Genomic DNA, 24,512 nt, shown 5'->3' on the forward strand with positions numbered 1-24,512 from the left:
CTAGAGTCTAAATTTAACTTTAACAGGCTAAAACCCTTGTCTAAAGTAGTTTTGCCTCACCTAAAGCAACTTCCCAGCATCTCCAATCAACATGACTGGGATCCCCATTTCATGAATGCAAAACGTGCAAAACGTGTCCTTTTACCTTCCTCTTATATCCCCAAAGTCCATTGTTTTGTCCCCAGTGTCAGGATGACCTCCATGGTTTATTCCCTGGTGGGCTAGCTCCATTTTGCCTTCACATCCTCATACTGATGTTCTATGCAAATAGGCTTATATTTGGTGGGCTTACAATGCTTATTTTGCATGGGATCCAAGACCGACAGGTGAATATAATACCTCCTTTGTCTGGTCAAAACCTGCTTGTCAATCCTATTTTGATTCAGACTTCAAAATTTATTTTCCAATATCTGTAAGCAACTCCTTAAAGAACATCTGTACATACATCGCACAGTGATTATGAAGGTCAGTATGACAATAGCTTTTATCAGATACCTCACTTGACCCTAGTTGGATAAATACCATGGAAGCAGTGCATTGGGTGTAGTAAGTTTGCTGGGCCTGTCAGGAATTGTTGTTACAGAGCAATGAACACTTTGCTAGTTGGCACTGAGGGGTTATTAGGGTCACAGCTGCATCACACTGGATCCTGCCATAGTACACCAGCCGTTCCCAGTGAACGCTGGGAGACTGTGAATGGTTATCTCGGTGGTCACGATCCTGCAATATTTTATCAGCGCCAAAAAATTTAAACAAGGGTATGAAATCCTCATCCTGTGAGGTACTGAGCATCCCCTAGAAGGCGCTGGGAGTCCTCAGCTCCCGCTGACGTTGATGGGAGTAGCTCAGCACCACACTAGTCAAGACTAGGCCCCCTTACAAAATCCACTGTCATATTGCTCTTCCTTCCTTCAGGACCTGCCCACTTTGGGGACCTGATGGTTCAGGAGACTAGGAAGCATCTAGCCTGATCGCTGAACAGAGTCAAGGTTAGGTGGGCAATGCCCCAAAGCCACCACATTGCTGATGGCTATTTGGGGACCTGTGTGAAATGCGTGGTTGGTCTAGTGAACAAATACACACCACTAGCACTTCCCAGAGGGGCAGGGGTGGGGAGACAGAATAATGAGTATAAGATAAGTACACTATAGACTATAAATAAGATGCACATTTTTAACACGGAGGGTCATTAATCATTGGCACAAGCTACCGGGGGACGCTGTGGATTCTCTATCACTTGAAGTCTTTAAATCAAGACTGGCTGTCTACCCTAGCTTTTCATCCTCAGAACACTACAAGCCACGCCTGGAAGTCACTTCACCCAGCAATGGGCTATTTCCCAGGCATCTTGATATAATGGTGACGGGCACAAGCGAAAGAACCTTGATGGAAAAGATTTGTACAGTGGGGGAGGGGGGGAAACAGAGACAGATAAACGTCACAATGCTGCTGCCATTGAAATCAACAACAAAGCTCCCATTTGGACTAGGCCCCAGATAACGGGAAAGAGTTGGTGTTAGGCATAGGATTAGCAGTTGGAATTCTCGGGTCCCAGACCTGTAATCCGACTGCTAGACAAATGAATGGAAACTAAATTTCCTGCTCAGTCCTAGAAATGGTCCCTCCAGAATGGAGCGGAGCCATCTTGGTACAGTGACATGGGAATCGTGTTCATTTTGACACGACAGCCTTTTTAAATACACCAACAGATCAGGATTTAAAAAAAAAGAGATGGCATCATTTTATTGATTAAAAAACAAACAAACAAAATAAGACACCCTGTGGGCAAGAAACAGAACCTCCCCCCTGCACAATCCACAGCTTCTTGCTCATATTCAGCTAAAGCCTCGCTCCATCAGTGCATTGGCAAGTCTGATCCAGAGACTGGTGTGGTATCATGCCAAGCATCTGCCTTCCCCTGGCACAAGACACTGAGCCTGGGTATTTATCACATCTTGCAAGACTGCCTACGAGCATATGGCCCTGTGTGCTACCATTACTCGTTTGTTACCTACCATAGATAAGCTGCTTTTAGGGCTGATGATGGCAAACGAGGAATGGAAAAAGGCTTGAAGGATTCATATCAAAATGCTTGCAAACGTACTCATAGTAGCTGATGCAGCACACAGACTCCTAAGCCTTTTGAGCCATGCAAACCTCAGACCTGGGGCCCAATTCTAGCCTCCGATGCAGTCCCTTAGCTGCTTAACCACCTCCTGGGGAATACCTCTGATCCTGGACAGTCCCTTTGGGAAGCATGGGGCCAGGGTAAAGGCCCTTGGCTGATCCCATGCACAGCCCCTGGCACAGGGTCATGCTGGGGGAGTGGCGAGGTCATAAGAACATAAGAGCAGCCATACTGGGTCAGACCAAAGTGCATCTAGCCCAGTACCCTGTCTTCCGACAGTGGCCAATGCCAGGTGCTTCAGAGGGAATGAACAGAACAGGTGATCATCAAGTGATCCATTCCCTGTCACCCATTCCCAGCTTCTGGCAAACAGAAGCTAGGGACACCATCCCTGCCCATCCTGGCTAATAGCCATTGATGGACCTATTCTCCATGAACTTATCTAGTTCTTTTTTGAACCCTGTTATAGTCTTGGCCTTCACAACATCCTCTGGCAAAGAGAACCACAGACTGACTGTGGGTTGTATGAAAAAAATACTTCCTTTTGTTTGTTTTAAACCTGCCATCTATTAATTTCATTTGGTGACCTCTACTTCTTCTGTTAGGAGAAGGAGTAAATAACACTTCCTTATTTACTTTCTCCACACCAGTCATGATTTTATAGATCTCTATCATATCCCCCCTTAGTCGTCTCTTTTCCAAGCTGAAAGGTCCCAGTCTTATTAATCTCTCCTCATACAGAAGCTGTTCCATCTCCCTAATAATTTTTATTGCCCTTTTCTGAACCTTTGTCAATTCCAATATATCTTTTTTGAGATGGGGCGACCACATCTGCACGCAGTATTCAAGATGTGAGCGTACCAGGGATTTATATAGAGGCGATATGATATTTTCTGTCTTCTTATCTATCCCTTAATGATTCCCAACATTCTGTTCGCTTTTTTTGACGGCCTCTGCACATTGAGTGGATGTTTTCAGAGAACTCTCCACAATGACTCCAAGATCTCTTTCTTGCCTGGTAGCAGCTAATTTAGACCCCATCATTTTATATGTATAGTTGGGATTATGTTTTCCAATGTGCATTACTCTGCATTTATCAACATTGAGTTTCATCTGCCATTTTGTTGCCCAGTCACCCAGTTTTGAGAGATCCTTTTGTAGCTCTTTGCAGTCTGCCTGGGACTTAACTCTCTTGAGTAGGTCGAGAGCGGATTTGGCTCTGCCTATTCAGAGCTGATGGAGTAGCCCAGGCATGTTGCTCACAGCAGCCCCTGGCGGGGGCCACAATTTGAGAGGCCATCTTTGGCCCACCCCAACCCCTTGGGCTGAGCTCCCGAGAGAGTTCAGGCCGAGGATTCCAGAGCCAGCCAAGAGCAGAGAAATCAAAAATAAACATTGCAATCAGACTAATTCTTAAAAAAAAATTTTAAGGCTAGGAAAAAAGAAAAGCGTCCTACATTTTATAATGGCCTTTTAGCAGAACGACCAATCGGCCAGCTCAGGAAGGGGAACATTATCGTTTTGGGGTGAGAGTCTACAGTTTGCGTGCACACACCATAATGAGCCACCAGAACACAGCCAAGGCCAGGCACGTGGGACGCCCGCCATGTTGGCTGACACGCCTGGGACCTCCAGAGCTAAAAGCACTGGTTCCAGCTGTAGCAGATTGAGCTAAAGACTCGGGCTCCTTAGCTGAGGCTGTACCAGCCTTATATCCTTGGTGGATTGGGCACAGAGAAGTCCCTGTAACACACAGCAGTGGGTCACACCTATGCTATGGTTGAGAGCTTCAAAGCTGTCAAAGGGATATGGATGCCTAATTCTCATTATGATTAATGGCTTTGGGGCAGCTGAGTCCACTAGGCAGCTTTGAAAATCTCAGCTTTGAAGTACAGTTTGTGACACTTGCCTGACTTGGTCTTTTTGTTCTGTGTCTGTGCAGCGCCTAGCACAATGGGGTCCTGACCCAAGACTGGGGCTTATAGGCACTTCCACAATACACATAATAAATAATAATAATAAGCTCTGTTGACACACCTGTTTTTCCCTTCCCCATGACACAGCCATAGGTCAGCCAAGTTTGTATGTCCACACCTACCACGCTGCCTGACTGCTTTTGTATGCGTGCATTCTGGGAAAATCTGGCAGCTATCCCATGGTTCTGTGGTTAAGGCAACCCCTAAGGTTGCTGTGATGGGTTTCCAACCATTGCAAGAGAGTGCAATTAGTTCTTCTTTAAAAACAAAACAAAAACATCCCCCCCACCCAAACTTTCCCAGTGACAGATAACTCCCCCCACCCCCACTCATTTCTATTAATATTAGGTTTTGTAGCCATCCCCTACACACATACTCCATGTACTTTTGAACCTAATTTGGTCAATTGATTGTGTGCCTTTTAGTGAGACAAATTTACAAATAATGAGGTAAGAGCCCAATACTGCAACGTGCTAAGCTCCCTTATCTGCCTGCGATGTCAGCGCGAGTTTAGGGCAGTCCGGGATCAGTGTCCTGACTGCACTGAAAAAATTAATGAAATTACACCATCTAGGCTGGAAAGGAGGCCAAGGTACTGTATGTCTGATCACCGAGCTCTGGCACGGCCCATTAAATACAGCCCTGCTTTCCTCTCAAAGCAGCTCCTAAAATAAACAAACAACCCCAGCTGTAAGATTGCATTCAGGGGATCTGGAGATCTAACTACAGGGCCACACGAATAAGGAGAATAACTGGTCCTTAGAGAAGGAATTCATTTAATCCGGGGTTCTCAAACTGGGGGTCGGGACCCCTCAGGGGGTAACGAGGTTATTACGTGGGGGGTCGTGAGCTCTCAGCCTCCACCCCAAACCCCGCTTTGCCTCCAGCATTTATAATGGTGTTAAATATATTTTAAAAAGTGTTTTTAATTTATAAGGGGGTTGCACTCAGAGGCTTGCTATGTGAAAGGGGTCACCACAGAATATCAGGATTGGAAGGGATCTGAGAAGGTCATCTAGTGCAACCCCCTGCTCAAAGCAGGACCAATCCCCAATTTTTGCCCCAGATCCCTAAATGGCCCACCTCAAGGATTGAACTCACAACCCTGGGTTTAGCAGACCAATGCTCAAACCATTGAGCTATCCCTCCCCCTAAAAACCAGTACAAAAGTTGGAGAACCACTGATTTAATACATGCCTCAGAGTCCACAGAACATCCTCGCGGCCACAAGAAACGGAAAACAAATGGCTCAGGTTTACTCATCTGCCTCCACATTCAAAAGTCCGTCAGGCTGAAAGACACGCCAGGGACTATCGTCCTGTACTAAGTCCAGTTCAATATTCAATCTCATGAGGCAGAGAGAAGCCCAGGGATTTGTCACTTAATACATTCTTCTCATACTGCTGTTTATTTTCATTCCGCTACCTGAAATCCCTCTGCAGTTTCAGCTGAATGTGGTTATTCTTTACTTCCTGTTCTAAACTCTTGTGTAATGTTGCTGCCATTGGAACAGGTGCTGTGCTGCTCCCCAGAGGTAGCTGCACATTGGGGGCGAGTAAGAGGATTCCTGTGTCCATACTAAGTACACTGGGATCCTTCTGAGTGAATAAGCTCTTCTTATGCAGGTGCACGTCATGCCTCCAGAGATGAAGCTGAGTTCCATTTGGCACTAAAAGCAGGGATTCAATCTCTTCGTTACATATGAAAAATGCACCGTATCCTCCCGCGACTCGCAGCACTCACTCTTTGCATACAGAATGAGTTTTCAGAGCGTTTACAAGTAAATCTGTACCTAGTGCAGGTTGACGTAGCCCTGTTTGAAACGGGACTGCACCAAAGTGAACTAGGTACCTTTCAGTTCGTGCCAGCAGCGTCTACACGGGGCAGTTAGAGTGCTCTACAGTTCACACCCCCGTAATCTGGCCTGCGGTATCGTGTGGACAAGCCGTAAGAGACAGTCTAGCGCTCGGAATGCAGTCTGCTTCATGGCATGAAAGGGAAACCCCAGCACAGAGCATTGGCCACCAGGTCTCTAAGAATTCCCTCCCTCCAACAGGTTACGCTACTCGCTGTGAACTAGAGGGGCACAGCACGTCGTCTGCTACTGCCCTGCCAAAAGTAACCAGAGAACTGACCAGCAAAATAAAACCTCCTGAGCAAGGGCAGGATAGCAGAGGCGAATGCCAGCTGCAGGGACGATTCTGCTGGTACTGAACCTGACAGCCGGACTACAGGCCCAATACCCTGCTGGCTCCATGCATGAAACTTTGCTGGGAGCTGCACCCTTGCAAACAAGGGTAATGTCAGCCATATGCCACAGGCCTCTGCTGAGCCCTCAATTATCCACCAGCAGTAGGGGCCGCCAGATGCCTGGTTTTCGACTGGAAAGTCCGGTTGAAAAGGGGACCTGACAGTGTCTAGTCAGATCTACTGATTGGACACCCAAAGTCCGATTGCTGTGAACAGGAGAGTCGGGGAGGCGCCGAGTCATCATCTGCTCTAGCCCCTACGCAGCCGGGGCTGCCTCCTACCTTCCTCAGGTGGCTGCAGCTCCCCGCCCCGGCTCTGCGGGCAAGTCTCTCCAGCTCAAATTCCTGCCTAGGCAATGAAATACTCCAGGTGGGTCATCGGCACCTGGGACCGAACCTGGGACGTCTGGATCTAAAAGCAAGCGCTACCACGGGCGCTAAGAGAGCCAGCTCTGCTGTAGCCACCTCATCAACGGCTACATATGGCCCCCACTGCTCGAGGGGGCCAGCATGTCACCCTGAGTCGGGGGTGGGTCATACTCGCACCCTGTGTTGTCATTTACACCTGTGCCCAGGCGCGGGCTGGAGTTAAAATCCTGGACTGCAGGCACCCTAAGCATCCAGCCCACCCCGCTGCTGAGCGACACGCCCAGTAACCCGAGGGGAACACGGGACCAGAAGCGATGATGGCCAAGGAGGGATCTTGGAGTTAGCCATTCAAACAAAGGCAATCTCAAACGGCCCTGGGACCATGCTCCAAACTCCAGAGGGACGTGACAGCATAAAGGATGGATGCCTGGCCAAGGTGGGACTGAGAAAGAGAGCCAGGGTCCCTGCCCAAAAGGGCTTGCACAACCCAAGCAAATAACAGACCAGACTGACAAAGGAGGTTGTGAAGGGCGAGTATTTAACCCTTTATTATTCCACCCCCTTTCCAGTTTGAGAGACCCCCACCACCATCTTCCTCCCTCCCTCATTTTCACCCAATGTAACGACGTCTCAGGCTTCCTACCTGCTCGCCCCTTTACTTTAACTGCCTGTAACCATCATCAACTCCCTTCCCACCCCACCTCCAAATCCCCACATTCCTCTAAAGTCTACTGCAAAGCCAGACATGAACCTGATTAGACACATCAACAGGATGCTGGTGGGCCGGCGGGGAGGGACTCTTCCCCTGCCTGGAAGATTAGAGGATGGGGAAGGAAATTCTCTGCTACCGAGCAAAGGCAGACTGGGAAACAACCTCTTCTCTGCCTGGAAGTGTCTGCTCATGGCCAGTCCGCAGGTGGTGGGGGCTCCTACTGGACAGCACGGACTGGGGAAATGGCCCCTCCTTGCCCTGTGCATAATTTCCTGACAGGCTGAGTTAGCAAGTCAGGAGTACACGGGTCTGTTTAGATTGGGAGAGAGAAATGAGCACAGCAGGAAGACCAAAAAAAAAAAAAAAAGCTGCACACAATGGGCCTGACCCTCCTTTCGCTCACGGCGCTGTAAGCCAGGAGCCACTGCACTCAAGTCAGTGATAACGATGGAGAGCCCGGGGGCAGGGGGAAGAGGGAGATCAGGCCCTATACATACCTCCCTGCCCACATCCCTTGCATGCTCCCAAGTGACGGCTGAGATTCTGCAGAAGAGCAAAAATGCCAGAGATTTACAATTGCAGAACCTGTGGTTTTCCTCAGCTGGAGATTTCCATGTGCCAGTCACGAGCGGAATGAGACAGTGGCTTTGAGCTGGGCCCATGGACCCTTAACTTCCCTCAATGATTGTTATCGGACTAGTAACAGCCGTCGGACAATGAGCGTTTGCTGCAGTGGCACCTGTGTTATTGTTAATTGTTTGTGTTGCAACAGCATCTAGCAGTCCCACGCATGGACCAGGGTCTCACTGAACTAGGCGCTGTACAAACATTGAACAAAAACCACAGTCCCTGCCCCAAAGACCTTACAAGGCACAGAATTCTGAGTCATTTAGCCGAGCACCGGTTTCACTCCCCCCGCTTCCCAGGGACGGATAAAAGCTTTGTGGCTGCTCCATTGAATTCTCAATGAAAACAGAAAATACCACTTGTGTTTTCTTACTAAATTGAGTGGAAACAAACTTCTCTTCCTGAGTGGCTTCTAATTCTCCAACCTCCTGGGACTATTATTTAGAAACGCAGTAATCACTGTTAACACGTAATAATAATAAACATTTCGCTCTCAGCTTGGGATCCCAAAGAGCTCTGCAAATAGCCATTAGATGCAGCAAACCTCACTGTATGGCAGCTAAGCATCACCATCTCCCCTTTGAAAATGGAGGCACACAGACGAGGCTTGCCTGAGACCACACAGCAAGTCAGTATCACAGCCAGGAAGAGAACCCAAGGCTCCTAGTCCCAGATCCCCTGCTGTAAACGCTGATCTCTGTGGCTGTCTCAGTTAAGCCTTTCCCAAACCCTTCAAAAGCCAGATCCTCTGCTGATCTAAATCAAAGTCGTTTCATTCACTTCACTGGAGTGACACTGATTTACACCACAGAGGATGTGGCCCTGTGTATTTAAATGAAGAAACAAAACATGGTCTCAACCCTACAAGTCCCTGACATGCAGAACTTCCACTGACTTCGGCAGGAGTCCCTACTGCAGAGGGCTTTGCAAGCTATTAATGGGTTTGTCAAGAGCTGCTCTTTTGCAGTAAAAAAGTGCTTAACTTTTAACTGGATTAAGCTGCTTAACACTATCTGCTACGTGCCCTCGCTGGCACCATCCCACCATGGGGCCATAGCAGTGCCAGTTATTGACCTAGTTATGCAGCCCTGTAAAAATGCCACCCTCTTTCGCTCCTCTTGGCATCTCACCCCTCCCACTCGCTACTGGAATAGCGCACGGACACCTTGCTGCTGTTTACGGCTAGACGCTGCCCAGTGCAGTTCACACAGCAGACGCCCACTGTAATTTTGCCCAGCGACATTGTTCTTTCTTTCCAGTCTGAATAGCTCAGTGTGAGAAGCTGAGTGGAATCACTGTGCCCAGCAAACAGGAGCTAAAATTTCATTGTGTTTGGGATCAGCATCGGACACAATTTATGGCCAGACCTGGATCCCCAGCGCTGTCTCCGTTCTCATCCCTGCCTCCTCTGATCCACCCCCAATGTCCCCTATTTCTCCTGCCTCAGTGGGTGTGATTTTCAGAGGGGCTGTACACTCGCAGCTCCCACTGACTTGAGCAGGAATTCTCCTGAGTACTCAATACGTCTGAAAATCAGGCCTAGTTCCTGTTCCCACAGTGACGGCGTCCCTGAAACGCCCTTCTCCAAAGCTCTTGTAAACTGAAATCCCTCCAAAACATTCAATAGGGACATGTCGCCCACCAGAAGTTAATAATAAATCTAACTTATCTGAACCACCACATGGCCCAGTCTTCCGAGGAAACCATGCAGTCCTGATCATTGTAACCCTTGTCCCATCCTGTGTTTCTTAATGACCCTCACTTGTGTCCAAACCGAGGCTGCAAGATCGCCAGGACGCAGACCGTGTCCTTCTTGGTGTCCATTGAGATGCCTGCAGCACTTTTGGAAAGCCAGAAATAATCAGTCCTGTAAATCATCTACATAGAACCTCGATATTCAGGCCTAGCATCACAGTGTCCAGATTCTACATCTGAATAACACCGAGATCCCAACACACCTCAGATCTTGGCTGTAGCATAGGTGCACCCTAGTAGACATTATACACAGTGATACTGTCATACAAAGAGTATCCCCTCTTTAGAGGCCACTGAAAAGTAGAGAATTCTGTTCCTGGCTCTGCCACAGGCTCCTGTCGGACTTTGGGCAAGTCACTTAATCTCTCTGGGCCAAAGTGCTCCATCTATAAAGCGGGCCTCATTGATGTGTGTATTAAGGTAGTGCCCAGAGGCCACACTCAGGGATCTGGGCCCTATTGTTGCTCTCCTCTGGACTCTCAAAAGACGGACCCTACCCCAAAGAGTTTACAATCTAAGTATAATAAGATGAGACAACCGGTGGATACAGACAGGTGGGGCGAGTCCAAGGTAACAGCACGATGATTACGATACATTTGTACCATGCTCATCGTACCATTTCAATATTTCTTCAATGACTCGGATAATGGAATGGAGAATATGCTTATGAAATTTGCGACACACACAGAGAGAGGGGCTGCAAGCACTCAGGAGGACAGGATTAGAACTCAAAATGACTTTGATAAATTGAAGAATTCGCCTGAAATCAACAAGATGAAATTCAATAAAGATAAATGCAAAGCACAGCTGGGGGTTACAGTGGATCACAAATTGAATATGAGACAATGTGATGCAGTTGTGAACATGGCTAATATCATTTTCGGGCATATTAACAGGAATGTCATATGTAAGACGTGGAAGGTAATTGTTCCGTTCTACTCGGCACTGGTGAGGACTGGGCTGAAGTAATGTGTCCAGCTCTGGGTGCCCTACTTTAGGAAAGATGTGGGTAAATTGGAGAAAGTCTAGAGAAAAGCAACAAAAATGATAAAAGGTTTAGAAAACCTGACCTATGAAGAGAGGTTAAAAAAAAAAAAAACTTGGCATGTTTAGCCTTGAGAAAGTAGACTGAGGGGGACCTGCAAACAGTCCTCAAATCTGTTAAGGGCTGTTATAAAGAGGTTGGTGATCCATTGTTCTCCATGTGCACCGAAGTTAGAACAAGAAGTAAATGTCTTCATCTATAGCAAGGGTGATTTAGGTTGGATGTTAGGAAAAACTTTCTAACTAAAAGGGTGATTTTAAGTTCTGCATTAGGCTTCCAAGGGAGGCTGTCAGATCCCCATCACTGGAGGTTTTTAAGAACAGGTTAGACAAACACCTGTCTGAGGTGGTCTATTTGTCCTGGCTCAGCACAGGAAGCTGGACTTGGTGACCTCTCGAGGTCCCTTCCAGCCCTAGGAGTCTATGATCAGCATGATAAGCAGCAGTCACACCATGCCAGCTCTGCAATCAGTTTGGAGTGGTCTGCAAGCATCACAGCAAGGCGAGTTTGGGGGACAGATTTCGCTTTCCCAAGAGCTCCTCTTTGGTCACCCTTCCTGTTTTCTTTTCCCTTTGTCCCTATTTCCTTTACTGTTCACGGCTTGGTAGTTCAAGCAGAAATGGAATAACCACAAAAGATCGACTTTTCAACACCCAAAGGGGAATGTTTATTTTATGTGGGGACCAATTGCTCCTTTATGGCCATTAAGAAGCCCCTTTAATCTCAAAAGATCTTTACAAACATCAGCCGAGTAATCCAGCTTCACAACACCACATCTCAGGGAGGAGAGCATCACTGTGTCTGTTTCACACATGGTGGAATGGACTCTGGAAATCAATGAAGTTCCCAAAGGTTCTGATTCTCCACATCTCCCATTAGCCTTGGTGGGAGCTGGGAGCAATCAGCACCTCTGGAAAACCAGGCGACATGTGATTTGCTCCAAGCAACACATTTCAAAAAGGGTTCAGAGACCAATTGTGATGGGGTGGGGGGTGGGTGGGAAACCACATTTTCATCAACATTTTTCAAGGGGGCAAACCCAGGATTTCCCAACCAGCTCTACCCATTGGCCAAACTCCCCCACAGGTAGCAGCTAGCTAAGGTACTTACAGGGTCTCCATTATCATAGTATCTGAGCTCCTCACACTTGTCAGTGTATTTATTCTCACAACACCCCTGTGAGGTAGGGCAGCACTATTGTCCCCAGAGTACAGATGGGGAACTGAGGCTCAGAGAGACTTAGAGTAGGTCTATGCTGCAGTCACACACCCATGGGTGGCCCATGCCAGCTGACTCGGGCTAAGGAGCTGTTGAACTGTGGTGTAGCTGTTCGGGCTCAGAGTGACCCTCCCACCTTGCAAGGTCCTAGAGCCCAGGCTCCAGCCCGAGTCCTACGCTGCAATTAAAGAGCCCCTTAGCTCATGCTGCACAAGCCTGAGTCAGCTGGCACAGGCCAGCCGTGGATGCCTAACTGCAGAGTAGACAGACCCTAAGTGACTTGCCCAACGTCACATAAGAAGTCTGCGGCAGAGTAGGGGACTCAACTAATTTCTCCCCAATCCTAGGCTAGCACCTCAGCCGCTGGACCGGCCTTCCTTTCTAGGGCCTACTGAGCCTGGAAGGGAGGTTTGTGTTTCTCCCAACCCCGCTTTGCTCCAGCCTGTTTGCACGGGCTGTGTGCCGGGGCTGAGATTCGGCTGTATATGCGGAAGCTATGATGGCAAATAGTTCCAGGCCCCCAGACTGGGGTTGGATTGTGGCAGAATCAGGAAACTGACGCGGGGATAGAAACCAGAGGAAGTCTCCTTTGTTTATCTTTTCTAGCTGTGCAGAAATTGCTCCTCAAACGCTACTGAGCAACTCTTCCCAGCAACGCGTTGCCTTGTGCTCGCCACGACCATCGCTTTACCACTAGGTACTGAACAGTCAGACCCTGGAGAGACAACGAGGGGGAGGGAATATCTTTGATGGGACCAACTTCTGTGGGTGAAAGAGACCAGCTTTCACACTGCCTCGACCCACAGAAATTGGCCCCACGAAAGATATTATCTCACCCACCTTGTCTCACTCAGAACACAGCTACGACAACACTGTCAGACCTGTCAGACCTGGGCAGCCCGTCTCCCTTTGCTGACAGAGGGATGCATGAAGAGGGAATGCAGGTTCTCTCATTGCAGTGGCTGCCTTCTTTGTGCATCTGACAGCACTTAAGTCCGTGGTAAGCAAACCCTTTAATACAGATGCATCCAATTGCCTTTCCCAGAAGCTCCCACCAGGTACTCGGGGGAAGGGGTGTGATTTCTGTGGTGTGTGGACACTTGTCCAACAGGAACTGTTCCAAGATCTGCCTATTCAGCTCACATAGGACACAGAACAGCTGTCAGATGGTAACTTCTTGCAGTCACTATCTTCCTGATCCTGCAGAAGCATCTGCAAGCATGGACCCTCACTGCCAAGAACAGTCCCATTGGCTCTGCAAAACTGAGAGCTTGGCCTGGACTGAAACTGTTGATTTAAATGGGGAGGAGATTCCTAACCTGTTGCCATTCCCCAGAGCAATCCCGTCCCTCAGCTTCTGCTGTCTTGATTACATGGGGACTGTGCCATTAAACCAGTCAAACCAGTTGAATGTCTATGATACAGGAGATGCAGAAAAACAACCCAGAGAGAGAGAGAGACACACACGCACAAAGTATTGGAAATTCCCCATCCATTCTGAGAAGTGAGCTCAGGTTGGTTCTCAAAAAGTGGTTTCAATTTTACAATTCTACAGAGCACACCCTTCACTTACGCTGACGGCAGCAGAATCCCACCAAGGGTGCAAGTTTAGCTGGGCAAGTAGGTGACCTGCAAACGGGGATATGGTTCTTTGGAGTTTGTGGCCATTTTTTTGCTGCATAAAGATCGTCTGTAGAGTAGAGCTGTCTCCCCACCCCTCAAAAAAAAAAAACTGTTTGTTTTTTGTTTTGTTTTTAAATATTAGAACTTCAGGTCTTGCCTTCCCTGGTTTTTTTCCTGGATACCTCTATGGATGACTAGAGAACTAGGAGGTTTATAACAAGTACTAAGGAAGTGAAAACCGAGCAACTGAGAAGGGAAGGGATACTTTAGTCAGCCTGTTTAAATGCCTTTGTTACTTTGCTTAACCTCCATTTCTACTCCAACGCTTGGCCCCATAAGGAGAGCATGTCTCTGTTAAAAATTCAACCACTTGCTTTGCTGCTACAGCTAAGGCCTGAGAAAGGTCCCCATACAGTTCTCCACGCTCCCACGGAGACCTCCAGTGGATACGGGGAAGACAAAACTCAATATTCCTGATATTTATAAGGAAAAGAAAATGATATAAAAAAGCCAAGCAGAAAAGGAAGGATGATCCAGTGGGGAGGGTACTGGGCTAGGACTGCAAGACCTCGGTTCAATTCCCTGCTCTACCCCTGACGTCCTAAGTGACTCAGGCAAGTCACAATCTCTCTGGGCCTCAGGTCCCCATCTGGATATGGAGATCACAGCACTTTTGTCTCTCATAGGAGTGTTGCCAGGATAAACACATTAAAAGATTGTGAGGTGCTCCAACACTACAGTAACGGGGGGCCACTCAAGTACCTTAGACAGAAAAATAAGCTTCTTCTATTAATAAAGTCAAGACTTCCTTGTATAATCAAAAGAAGCAGAAAAGGAGAATCCAACTTTATTTTCCTTTCCTGGTCACCTTTAAATAAAGGTTGACAAAACCCTACAACACTCAGGTTAGTTGAAATTGCCAACAAACTGCATCTAACTGTATTTGGATGGCATTGTAATGCAGGTGTTCAGGTCATACCCACTGGAGTGAACTACACACACAGTCTTGCACATTACTATTTTCTAGAATTCATCCACCCCCTTAGACTTGGTATTAGATTACAAAAATTAAGAATTATATTGCCCTCCCTCAGCCTCCACCCTCAACCCAGCTGTACAAATCGGATTTTACTGGAGAACAGATTCTGATGCACCTAAATTTGGCATTTCCAGTAAAATACAGCCTCTAAAAAGTTTGTATTGTTCTTCGAATGTGGGAGAACATACATTTCCTTGCTGGTTTAGTTGACAATAGCCAGCCACTATTTATAAAACTCCTCCAGCACTAAGGGCGCCTAAATCCAGTTTAGTTTCTTTGTTTAGACTGTACTGGATGAATAATTGCATCGAGAGACAGTATTCCTGAGTGGACAGAGCACTCAGCCGTCACTCAGGAGGCCTGGGTTCTATTCCTGACGCTGCTGCTGACCTGCTGGGTGAGCTTGGTTAAATCGCTTGCCGTAGCTCCTTCACTGCAGGTTTTCAAAAGGAGGCTGGATAGCTGCTTGTCTTGCATGGTTTAGACACAACAATCCTGCATCTTCGCAGGGGGTTAGACTAGATGAAAACCTTCTAATCCTATAGTTCTATGCGCCTATCACTCTGTGCCTCAGTTTCCCCATTGCTAAAATGATAGTGACCTTCTTTTTAAAGAGCTTTGAGAGCTACCGATGCATCATGCTATGTAAGAGCTAGATATTGTTATTAGATAACCCTGGACTTGGACAATAGGAAGTTAATAAGAGGATCCCCCGTTCCCTTTTGTATTCTCCCTGTAGTCATTAAGTATCCATCCTTTGTTGTCTGTGGCTCAAGCCATCCCATCTCCTCCCCTCCCCAGTAAGTAATTCCAGGAAATAATGCATGTAAATTTGCAGTGAGTTCCTGGGAGGATAGAGGTCAAGGGCTCAACCAATGAAGTGGATACTCTGCGGTCAGAATGCATCTCTGGACATCTGTGTGACGTCAAGCTGCCGGGAGTGGCTCACACTCAGTCTGCCCTGATGCTGGTGCTCCTGTTAAGAAGCAGGGCACAGACCCCAAACTGGTTGTGAATTCAAAACTTAGATTTCACCAACCAAGTATCAAGTGTGAACTCCTCAAGGACTACAACAGCCTGAACGTGGAGTCACAGACAGTCCTCTTGGGTACTCCAGTACATAGAATACCAGGGCTGGAAGGGACCTCAGGAGGTCATCTAGTCCACCCCCCTGCTCAAAGCAGGACCGATCCCCAATTTTTGTCCCAAATCCCTAAACGGCCCCCTCAAGGATTGAACTCACAACCCTGGGTTTAGCAGGCCACATCTTGTCACCCAGGTAAGCTTGCCTTTGTGATAGATGGTCCCTTACACCAAAAATCACAATAATATTCAGGTTACTTCCAGTCACTTACCCCTGGTCACTTACACCTTAGATCCTACACCAAAGACAAGGCTGGTAGCCAATCCAATTATAAACTAACTGAAGATTAACTAAGAACAAGAAATGAGGGTTTACAAGGTTAAAGCAGGTAAACAGACACACGCAAAAGAGTTCAGTATTAAGTTCCAAAAGGTAGCTATATGTCCCCTAGGGCTAACCCGGGCTAAGCAGCTGGGGATCCCTTCCTTATGCTTAGAAATCTTGCCCTCTCAAAGTCCAAGCAGCATAGAGATAGTTTCTTCTTGTCAGGGATCTTTATTCCTTTCCCCCAGAGATCAAGCTGATGGGACGAGTCCTCGTGCACATCTCCTCTTCATGGGGAGAGCAATTAACAAAATCTTTTGTTCTTTGTTTCACCACAGCTCGTTGGGTTTCAATGGGCCTTCTTGGTGCGCAAGACCTAACACCTTCTGTAGCAAGCCAGCATTTTACATTCATTAATGCTTCTTTCCTGTTTGGTGAATTACACAGTTACAGAGGTTTACAATGCAAACACTCAATGTAACCTTACAATACTGGATACAGATGTTATGAGATTAATACATGGAGCAACTTACAAGCATTTCAATAAAGTCTAAACACTAGACACATTCTCATAAACTTAACGTCTGTTTTAACAACACTAACAGAAGGTCTGATGCAGAGAGACCATCTCCCAGCTTGGCCCCCACCACTCCCTACAGGCCCCATTCAGCAGGGCAGTTTTCCAAAACACTGGGGACTGATGGAGAATGGCGCGGTTTGTATGGGGTGAGGGGAGTCAAAGAAGAGAAGGCCTGTCACCCCCCACCCTCCCCGGCACAAAGAAACAAGGAGGGAAATGACAGGACTCTATGACTTTACTTGGCTTGTGCATTCACTTGTCTAGGTATCTCAGGGCTTGATCCTGCAAGATGCTGTGCAGCGACAACATTTGTTAACTTTCAGGCCCAATCCTGAGCTCACAGAAGCCAATGGCAAACACCCATTGACTTCAGTAGTGCAGGACCAGCCACTTCAGAGGGAGCTGAAGGCACTTCGCACCAGAAAGTGCTCTGGACTTTGTGGGACTAGGCCCTAAACTACTGTCTAGATGCAGGATTGCTAGATTTTTAAAGTCAATAGACAGTGTAAAAGCTTGTGCACCCACAATCACTGATCAGGTTAGGATTCACACGTGTGTATCACTGGAGCACCCACGGACCCATCATCAACCAGGTCAGGGGCCAATCATGCTCAGTGCTGTACAAACTTTATCTTAAAGGGAGCAGGACTCAAGTCATCCTGGTGAAGCAGCCCCACTGCCCTGCATCCACTGAACAGGAAAGACCCAAGACAAGTTCACTAGAGCCTGCAAGCTCCTGTGCATGGCAGACTCTTGCACTTGCACAGAGCCACTGACTTCAGTGAGCTTGCAGGATCAGGGCCTCGGTTTGGTTTTCAAGTTGATCTACCCCTTGGCATTCCACCATGCCAGGCCCTGGAAAACCAGCTGTGTTCATTTCGAAACAGGACCTTCCCACTAGTCAGAAGCACTGACCAGATTCCATTCATATGCCATCTAGCAGACAGGGCACTGGACTGGAACAAAAGAGCCCTAGGTTCTATTCCTGCCTCTGCCACTAGCCTGCAGGCTGACCTAGGACAAGTCATTTCATCTTCCTGTGCCTCAGTTTCTCCATTTGTATAATGGGGATAATGATACTGAGCTCCTTTGTGAAGTGCCATATAGGAGCTAGGTATTATTACATTAATATTTCCAAGTATGGGTCTAAACAGCAGAACAAATTTATACAATTGACAGTCACCCTCTGGATCTTACTGACTTCTATGAATACCACTGTTGTCTAGCTTGCAGAGTCACCCTAGGTGGCTAACATCTGCAGCATCTAATTCTTTCCATACATCTCTACATAATTATAGTTGGTTTCTTACAGTATTGGCACCCAGTTCTGCACTTCTTGCTTAGACAAAACTCAAAGCTTCTGCTTGTCTGAGGAGCACAGGATCAGGCCCTTAGCTTCCCTCTGCCTTTACCGATTAACAAGAAACAACAGTTGGCCAGTGCACTGCGTTTTATCATTCAATTCCTAACTGTAAAGATAGTTAAGCAATTAAACGAAATATCTAGGGAGGTTGTGGAATCTCTGTCATGGGAGATTTTTAAGAGCAGGTTAGACAAACACCTGTCAGTGATGGTCTAGATAATACTTAGTCCTGCCACAGGAGGGGACTGGACTAGATGACCTATTTTTGTGATGCATTCCCTGGGAAATGCAGTCACTTGAAGTATGATCCCTTCATTTTGACAGGTTTCAGAGTAGCAGCCGTAATTGGTTAGTCTCTAAGATCTCTTCATTGTTTATACTCAGAGGAGCAAATATTGGTCCCCACCCCAGCAGATACTGTGGCCATGGAGCACCCTGACCCAGTGTGCTCCTAAAGAGCATGTGCGTAGTCGTCTTCAACACACGTTGCCCTCCTCCCCGGCACCCCCTCACAGCGGCCCTGAAAATTGGCCCTCGCCTCAGTTTCCCATTTGAGTCCCCAGTAACTGTATGGAAGCAAGTTCTCAAGTCCATCAACATAACTGTTAACCAAACACAGTGCAGCCGTCCCTCAGAATGGGCCATATCACCCCACTGCAAGTAGTCCCTGAAATCATGGCTTCGGTCTCACCTCCTGGTGTCCTCCGCCAGACCTGGATTCGTTATTAGTCCTCCTTCTAGCAGGAGCGGCAGAACCACCCTAAACATGGGGGACCACAGGCGCCCAAAACTGTGACCTCGTTTCCCCACCCCCACACTGCCCCTTCCCCCCAAGACTCTGCCTTCCACTCGCTCCTCTCTGCCCCCTCTCCCCTGTCGCTCGCCCTTACAGCTGGTAAAAAGTGGTGGGGCCATGGCCCCCTGGCCCATCCTGCGCCAGCACCTCGGCTCGAGGACGTAACCCTACTCTTCCCAAGGGGACAGCCACCGCCTCTCTGCTGGGAGTATCCTCCCTTCACTGTTCCTGGGGGTCCAGCTCTCCAGCAAGGAGACAGCAGCAGGTAACTTGCCACCCATCATCTGCTCCCCCTCCCTTCAGTCCCCTCAGGCCCTTGGCTACAGCTCTCTGGCTTAGAGCCAGCTGGCATCTCCCTCTGCTTCTGTTGCGGATGCTGCTGCTTTCAGCCCTCTCCAGCCCTGGCTCTCCGGCCTGGGGACAGCAGCCAGCAAACCCCTCTTGCTCCTCTCCTGCATTCCCCTAGGACCCCCCTTCCCTCTGTAGCAGCTCTCCTGCCTGCGACATCGCTAACACTCTGGTCTCCTTCTCACCAGGTCCCTTATAGACCCCCAGGTTCTGCCCCGCCCTCTTAATTGCCCCAAACAGGGAGTACCTGGACCAAACAGGAGCTCTGAGCCCAGTTTCATGGAACAGGCCAGCCCCTTGTTACAGGGGTGCTGGGACGTTGTGCCTTGGCTCCAGATCCCCTACACACCACTCCACATCTCTCTCCAGCCTGCAGGAAGCAAGCACGTGGATCCATGACTGCTGGGCAGATTTTCAAAGGAGCTCAGCACCCGGCTGCTCCCATCTGCCTCATGCTATTCAGTCCTGCCTACATCAGGGAAGGGGTATGCAGAAGTCATCGTGGACTACTGCAGCCAAGGTGCCTGTGGGGTACGGAGTGGGCTTCCTTCCTCTCCCCCCGCCATGCCAACAGAGGTCCCAATGCACAGCCCAGTTCCTCAGTCTGAGCTCTGCATAGAGCCCTGCGCGGATCTGCAGGGGTCTTAGCTCTGCAGCTAGAACTGCGACCATTATATTTAAGCCCCATTTGCAATAATTAAATTAACAGCAATAACTTCATGTTTTCCAGCATGTTTTACAAGACACTGACAAGTTCCCCTAAGGACACAGATGCTTGTCAAGCCAACTTAACTTCTCTGGACAAGTCCGCAGCAGTGAATTGCCTCTAGCAAAGAAGACTCCATCCTGATAGGTTTCAGAGTAACAACCGTGTTAGTCTGTATTTGCAAAAAGAAAAGGAGTACTTGTGGCACCTTAGAGACTAACCAATTTATTTGAGCATGAGCTTTCGTGAGCTAGCTCATGAAAGCTTATGCTCAGATAAATTGGTTAGTCTCTAAGGTGCCACAAGTACTCCTTTTCTTTTTGCATCCTGATAACAATGCAACACTGATCCAAACAACTTGAGTGCCTGCCAAAATCTGACCAGGCCATCACACACACAAAGGGTGTCAACAAATTCACTATCGGTTTGAGAAAGCGAGAGAGAGTTAAATCAGGGAAAGAGCCAGTCAGTAAAATCCATTTCAGAGAGACTGTCAGGAAAGATATTCTGATAGGAAAATGCTTCCAACTTACTAGACGGATTCCGGCAACATCTTACATGCAGATATTGAAAATTAACGGACTATTAATTAATATTTGAAAAGCACTTTGAAAAGTGCTAGGTAAGAGGCAAGCATTATTAACAAACACTCAGGTAAGTGATCTTACTGCACGAAACTGATCAGGATCCTGAAGACAGCTAGATTCTTGTAAATATTTGTTCCCATTCATGGAATGGGTCAATCAGGGGCGTAAAACACCAGGGGGGGAAGAGAGCTACTTTAGCTAAAGGAATGTGTTGGCACAAGAAAAAATGGGTATGAACCTGGCCATGAGTAAATTTAGAGGAGAAATTAGAAGATGAGATGAGAAATTCTAACCATCCGAGGAATGAGAACCTGCAACAGGTGCCCACTAGGAGCAGTGGGGGCAGACAACCCAACTGATTTTAAAATGGAACTTGATCATTTATGAACGAGATTACATGACGGAGTTGCCTGCGATGGCCAACACTGGAGTCGTGACCCAGGAGGTCACTTCCAGCCCTACGCTCTTGCAAACAGCAACACTAAACAGCTACCCTCAGAAAAACTCCCCCATCGGATGGGCAACGAGGAAAGCAAACCCGGCCAACTACATCAGAGAAAAAGTGGGGAAAACCGATAACATACTGATGCATATGAACCACAAATGAAGGTTAGCTGAATAAAACGTGACTTAGAAATTGTTCGTTTTCCTTATCGCTGATATTGTTTGAATGTGAGTAACACAAACCAACACAAAACACTCTTACCTCCAGCAACCCCTTCAAGCTCAGGACAGAGGCAAATTGTACCAGTAGCCCTGATCCCGCAAAAGCTTACGTGGTTATCATTGTGTATTATTTGTATGACCACAATACCTAGGGCAGGTATCCACCAGGACCCCCCCGAGCTAGGTGCTGTCTTCTAAGCATATGCAACTGTGCAAAGCCAGAACACAGGGACAGCTGCCCAGGCGATAACTTTAAGCATGCGAGTGGCACGACTCAGCTGCTGAAAGCGAAGCCCGTGTCTCGAGCTTTGCAGGAGGCGAGGCTGGTGCTTTAACGCTGCGATCTGCCCCGGCTGGTTTCGGGAAGGCGGCGTGCAGACTTTGGCCATGTCAGCCCCGCTCAGACCGCCTGGAGCGGCCCCGGGGAGCCCGCCCACCCCAGCAAGCCCCCCGGAAAGAGCAGCTCCCCGGGGAGAGGCGGAGAGAGGGGCTGGGTCACTCACCGGCTGCTCCGTCCTCTGGCTCGGGGGGCCCCGCCTGCGGAGGGGAAGCCTGGGCCGGCGCTGGGGCTGGGAAGGGCCGGGGACCCCGCGCTGGGGCGCGGATCGCTCTGCCCGGCCGCTCCGCGCGGCGCCCGCCCCGCTCTCAGCGCCAGCCGCCGCCGCCTCCGCTCGCCTGCCCCGGCCCCGCGGCCCCGACCCCACCCCCTTGGGGCGCTGCCAGGCGGCTCCTTCCCTCGCACACCCGCGCCCACCTGAGCGCGGAGCGGCGCCAGCCCGCGGCGGGTCCCTGCCTGGCGGGTCCCGCTGGGAGGGGAGCCGCAAAGGAGGAGAGGAAGTGGCAATGCACCTGCAACGCAGCTGGGGTTTGGGGGGGCAGGGGGTAAGTCTGACAATGCAGCTGGGTTGGGGGGGCAGGGGGTAGGTGTGACAATGCACCTGCAACGCAGCTGGGGTTTGGGGGGGGCAGGGGGTAGGTCTGGCAATGCAGCTGGGTTGGGGGGGCAGGGGGTAGGTGTGACAATGCACCTGCAACGCAGCTGGGGTTTGGGGGGGGGCAGGGGGTGGGTCTGGCAAAATGCAGCTGGGTTGGGGGGGCAGGGGGTAGGTGTGACAATGCACCTGCAACACAGCTGGGGTTTGGGGGGGGCAGGGGGTAAGTCTGACAATGCAGCTGGGTTGGGGGGGCAGGGGGTAGGTGTGACAATGCACCTGCAAAGCAGCTGGGTTTTTGGGGGGGTACAGGGAGTAGGTCTGACAATGCAGCTGGGTTGGGGGGGCAGGGGGTAGGTGTGACAATGCACCTGCAAAACAATTGGATTTTACCAGTAATGGGGGGAGGGTGGTGCATCTACAAAACAGCTGGAGTTTACTGGTAATTAGGGACAGGGAGCAGTGCTTCTATAAACCAACTGCATTTTACCAGGAAGGGGTGGGAAGAAGCAGTTCATTTGCAAAACAGCTGGATTTTACCAGGAGAAGAGGAGAGGAGGGGAGAGACCACTGCATCACAGATGTATTAAATGATTGTGTTTTATCAAATGCACCATTAAATCTGGAATAACTAAATGCCCCCTAAAGGCACAATAATTAATAAAGGCACAAAGCAGTAAATGCACAATTAAATCGTGGATGACAGCGATGGGAAAGACCTGTTAGATCTTTCCTGCTGGCTGTTCCCTAGAGTCGGATTCAGTCTAGTTTTACACATCTCCAGGGATGGTGTTTCTAACCAGTTCCCTTGGGAAACCATTCCATACATCTCTCTGCTGAAGTTCTTCCGGATGGCCTGGCTTCCCTCCCTCAAGAGGCTTATATGCAGCTCATCTCTCTCACACGGGGCTGGAGGGTATACAGACTACGTACCCGCTATTTATTTTTCCAAGATGAGTGGACGCTCAGTCTTTGGCAAGCCTGGGCACAGATTGTAATTGCTGGGAGGCTGAGGGACTGGGAGCCAGTTGTCCTTTGTGACTCAGTTGTGAAAGCCTGGAGGGGGACTCGCACATACCTGCAAGCGGCGACAGGAGGTAAATAGGCTAGCGTGCCACAACATATTCAGCCAAGGATCATGCGAATCATGGCTGGGAAGAGACGCATTACCGGGCTGCAATAAGTGGGTGAAATGCCATGCAGAAGAATAGATTAGATGACCACAATGGCCTCGATATCTGTGACCGTTAACAGCCATATGTACAGGGGACATGGGCAGCGCAGCTGAGACAAACTTCTTCTAAGAGGAGGTGGGAATTCAGCTCCTCAAATGTTTGGAAGAATTTGCCTAGGGATGTGATGGATTCTCCATCATTTGAAGTCCCTACATCATGACCGGCTGTCTTCCTAAGAGATGCGGACTAGCACAACCACAAGTTCTGGGCTTGATGCAAGAATCAATGGTTGAAATCCTCTGGCCTGCATGTTCTGCAGGAGAGACAAGGTGGGTAAGGGAATATCTTTTATTGGATTTATTTCTGTACAGAAGCTGGTCCAATAAAAGATATTAACTCACCCACCTTGTCTCGCTAATATCCTGGGACCCACATGTCTGCAACAGTGCTGCCCCCAACAATGGATGTTATGCAGAAGGACAGATCTGTTCTCACTTTATAATACATGATCCTCCCTTCTTGGACCCGGGGAAGAGACCTGTCAGATATGAGGGAAATATCCAATTAGATTTATTCTGTCAAATCGTGTGATATCGCACCACAGGTGCCAGAGCCAGATTGACAAAGAGCCAGAATACAATAAAAGCTCGGATTGAACCCAAACAGACTGTACCTCCAAGGCAGTCTTTATGGATGAGGCAGAAAAGAAGAGCACCAGCTCACGCACAGCATCGGTTCACTGTCATGATGGTGCTGGTTGTCACCTTATCGGTCAATGCTACAAGAGTAAATTGCACTCACCAGGTGTCAGGCTTTTTAAAATCCTTGTGAAACTCGCAGGTAGCAAAGACGTGAAGCCGAATGCAGCCTCTGGCTTCAGGCTGCCCCTGTTAGCAGCCCAGCCAACAGGGGAAACTCCAAGACTGACCCTGATCACAAGCCTCCGCTGGGGTGCAGTCAAACACACCGGGCCGGGGTGTGTACATACCAGAAAACACGCCCTGTGTAACTGAGCACAACCCAGCACTGAAATAGAGAGAAACGCCTTCTGGGGCGGGCGCCTGAATGGAGTGCAAGCCAGGGACAACTGCACTGAGCTCTAGGGCGTTCGACCGATGTAAAAACAAAGTCAGTGAGAGAATCAGGGCCCAGGACCCTAACTGGACATTGTTTAAGCCCAGGAAGTCGGCCTGGAGCGTGTCCCTTTTCA

General features: G+C 48.8%; 1 protein-coding gene across 1 annotated transcript in view; it reads right to left on the bottom strand.

Moving 5' to 3' along the window:
* The window catches only part of P2RY6 (pyrimidinergic receptor P2Y6), an 86,266-nt gene extending 64,505 nt beyond the window's left edge, over positions 1–21,761 (bottom strand). Inside the window, exon 1 of the mRNA XM_074942932.1 lies at positions 21,699–21,761. The gene's annotated coding sequence lies outside the window, so the exon portion shown is untranslated. The remainder of the gene's footprint in view (positions 1–21,698) is intronic.
* Positions 21,762–24,512: the final 2,751 nt, after the last annotated feature.

This window comes from Natator depressus, chromosome 1 (genome assembly GCF_965152275.1).
Source record: "Natator depressus isolate rNatDep1 chromosome 1, rNatDep2.hap1, whole genome shotgun sequence".
Classification (NCBI taxonomy): Eukaryota; Metazoa; Chordata; order Testudines; family Cheloniidae; genus Natator; species Natator depressus.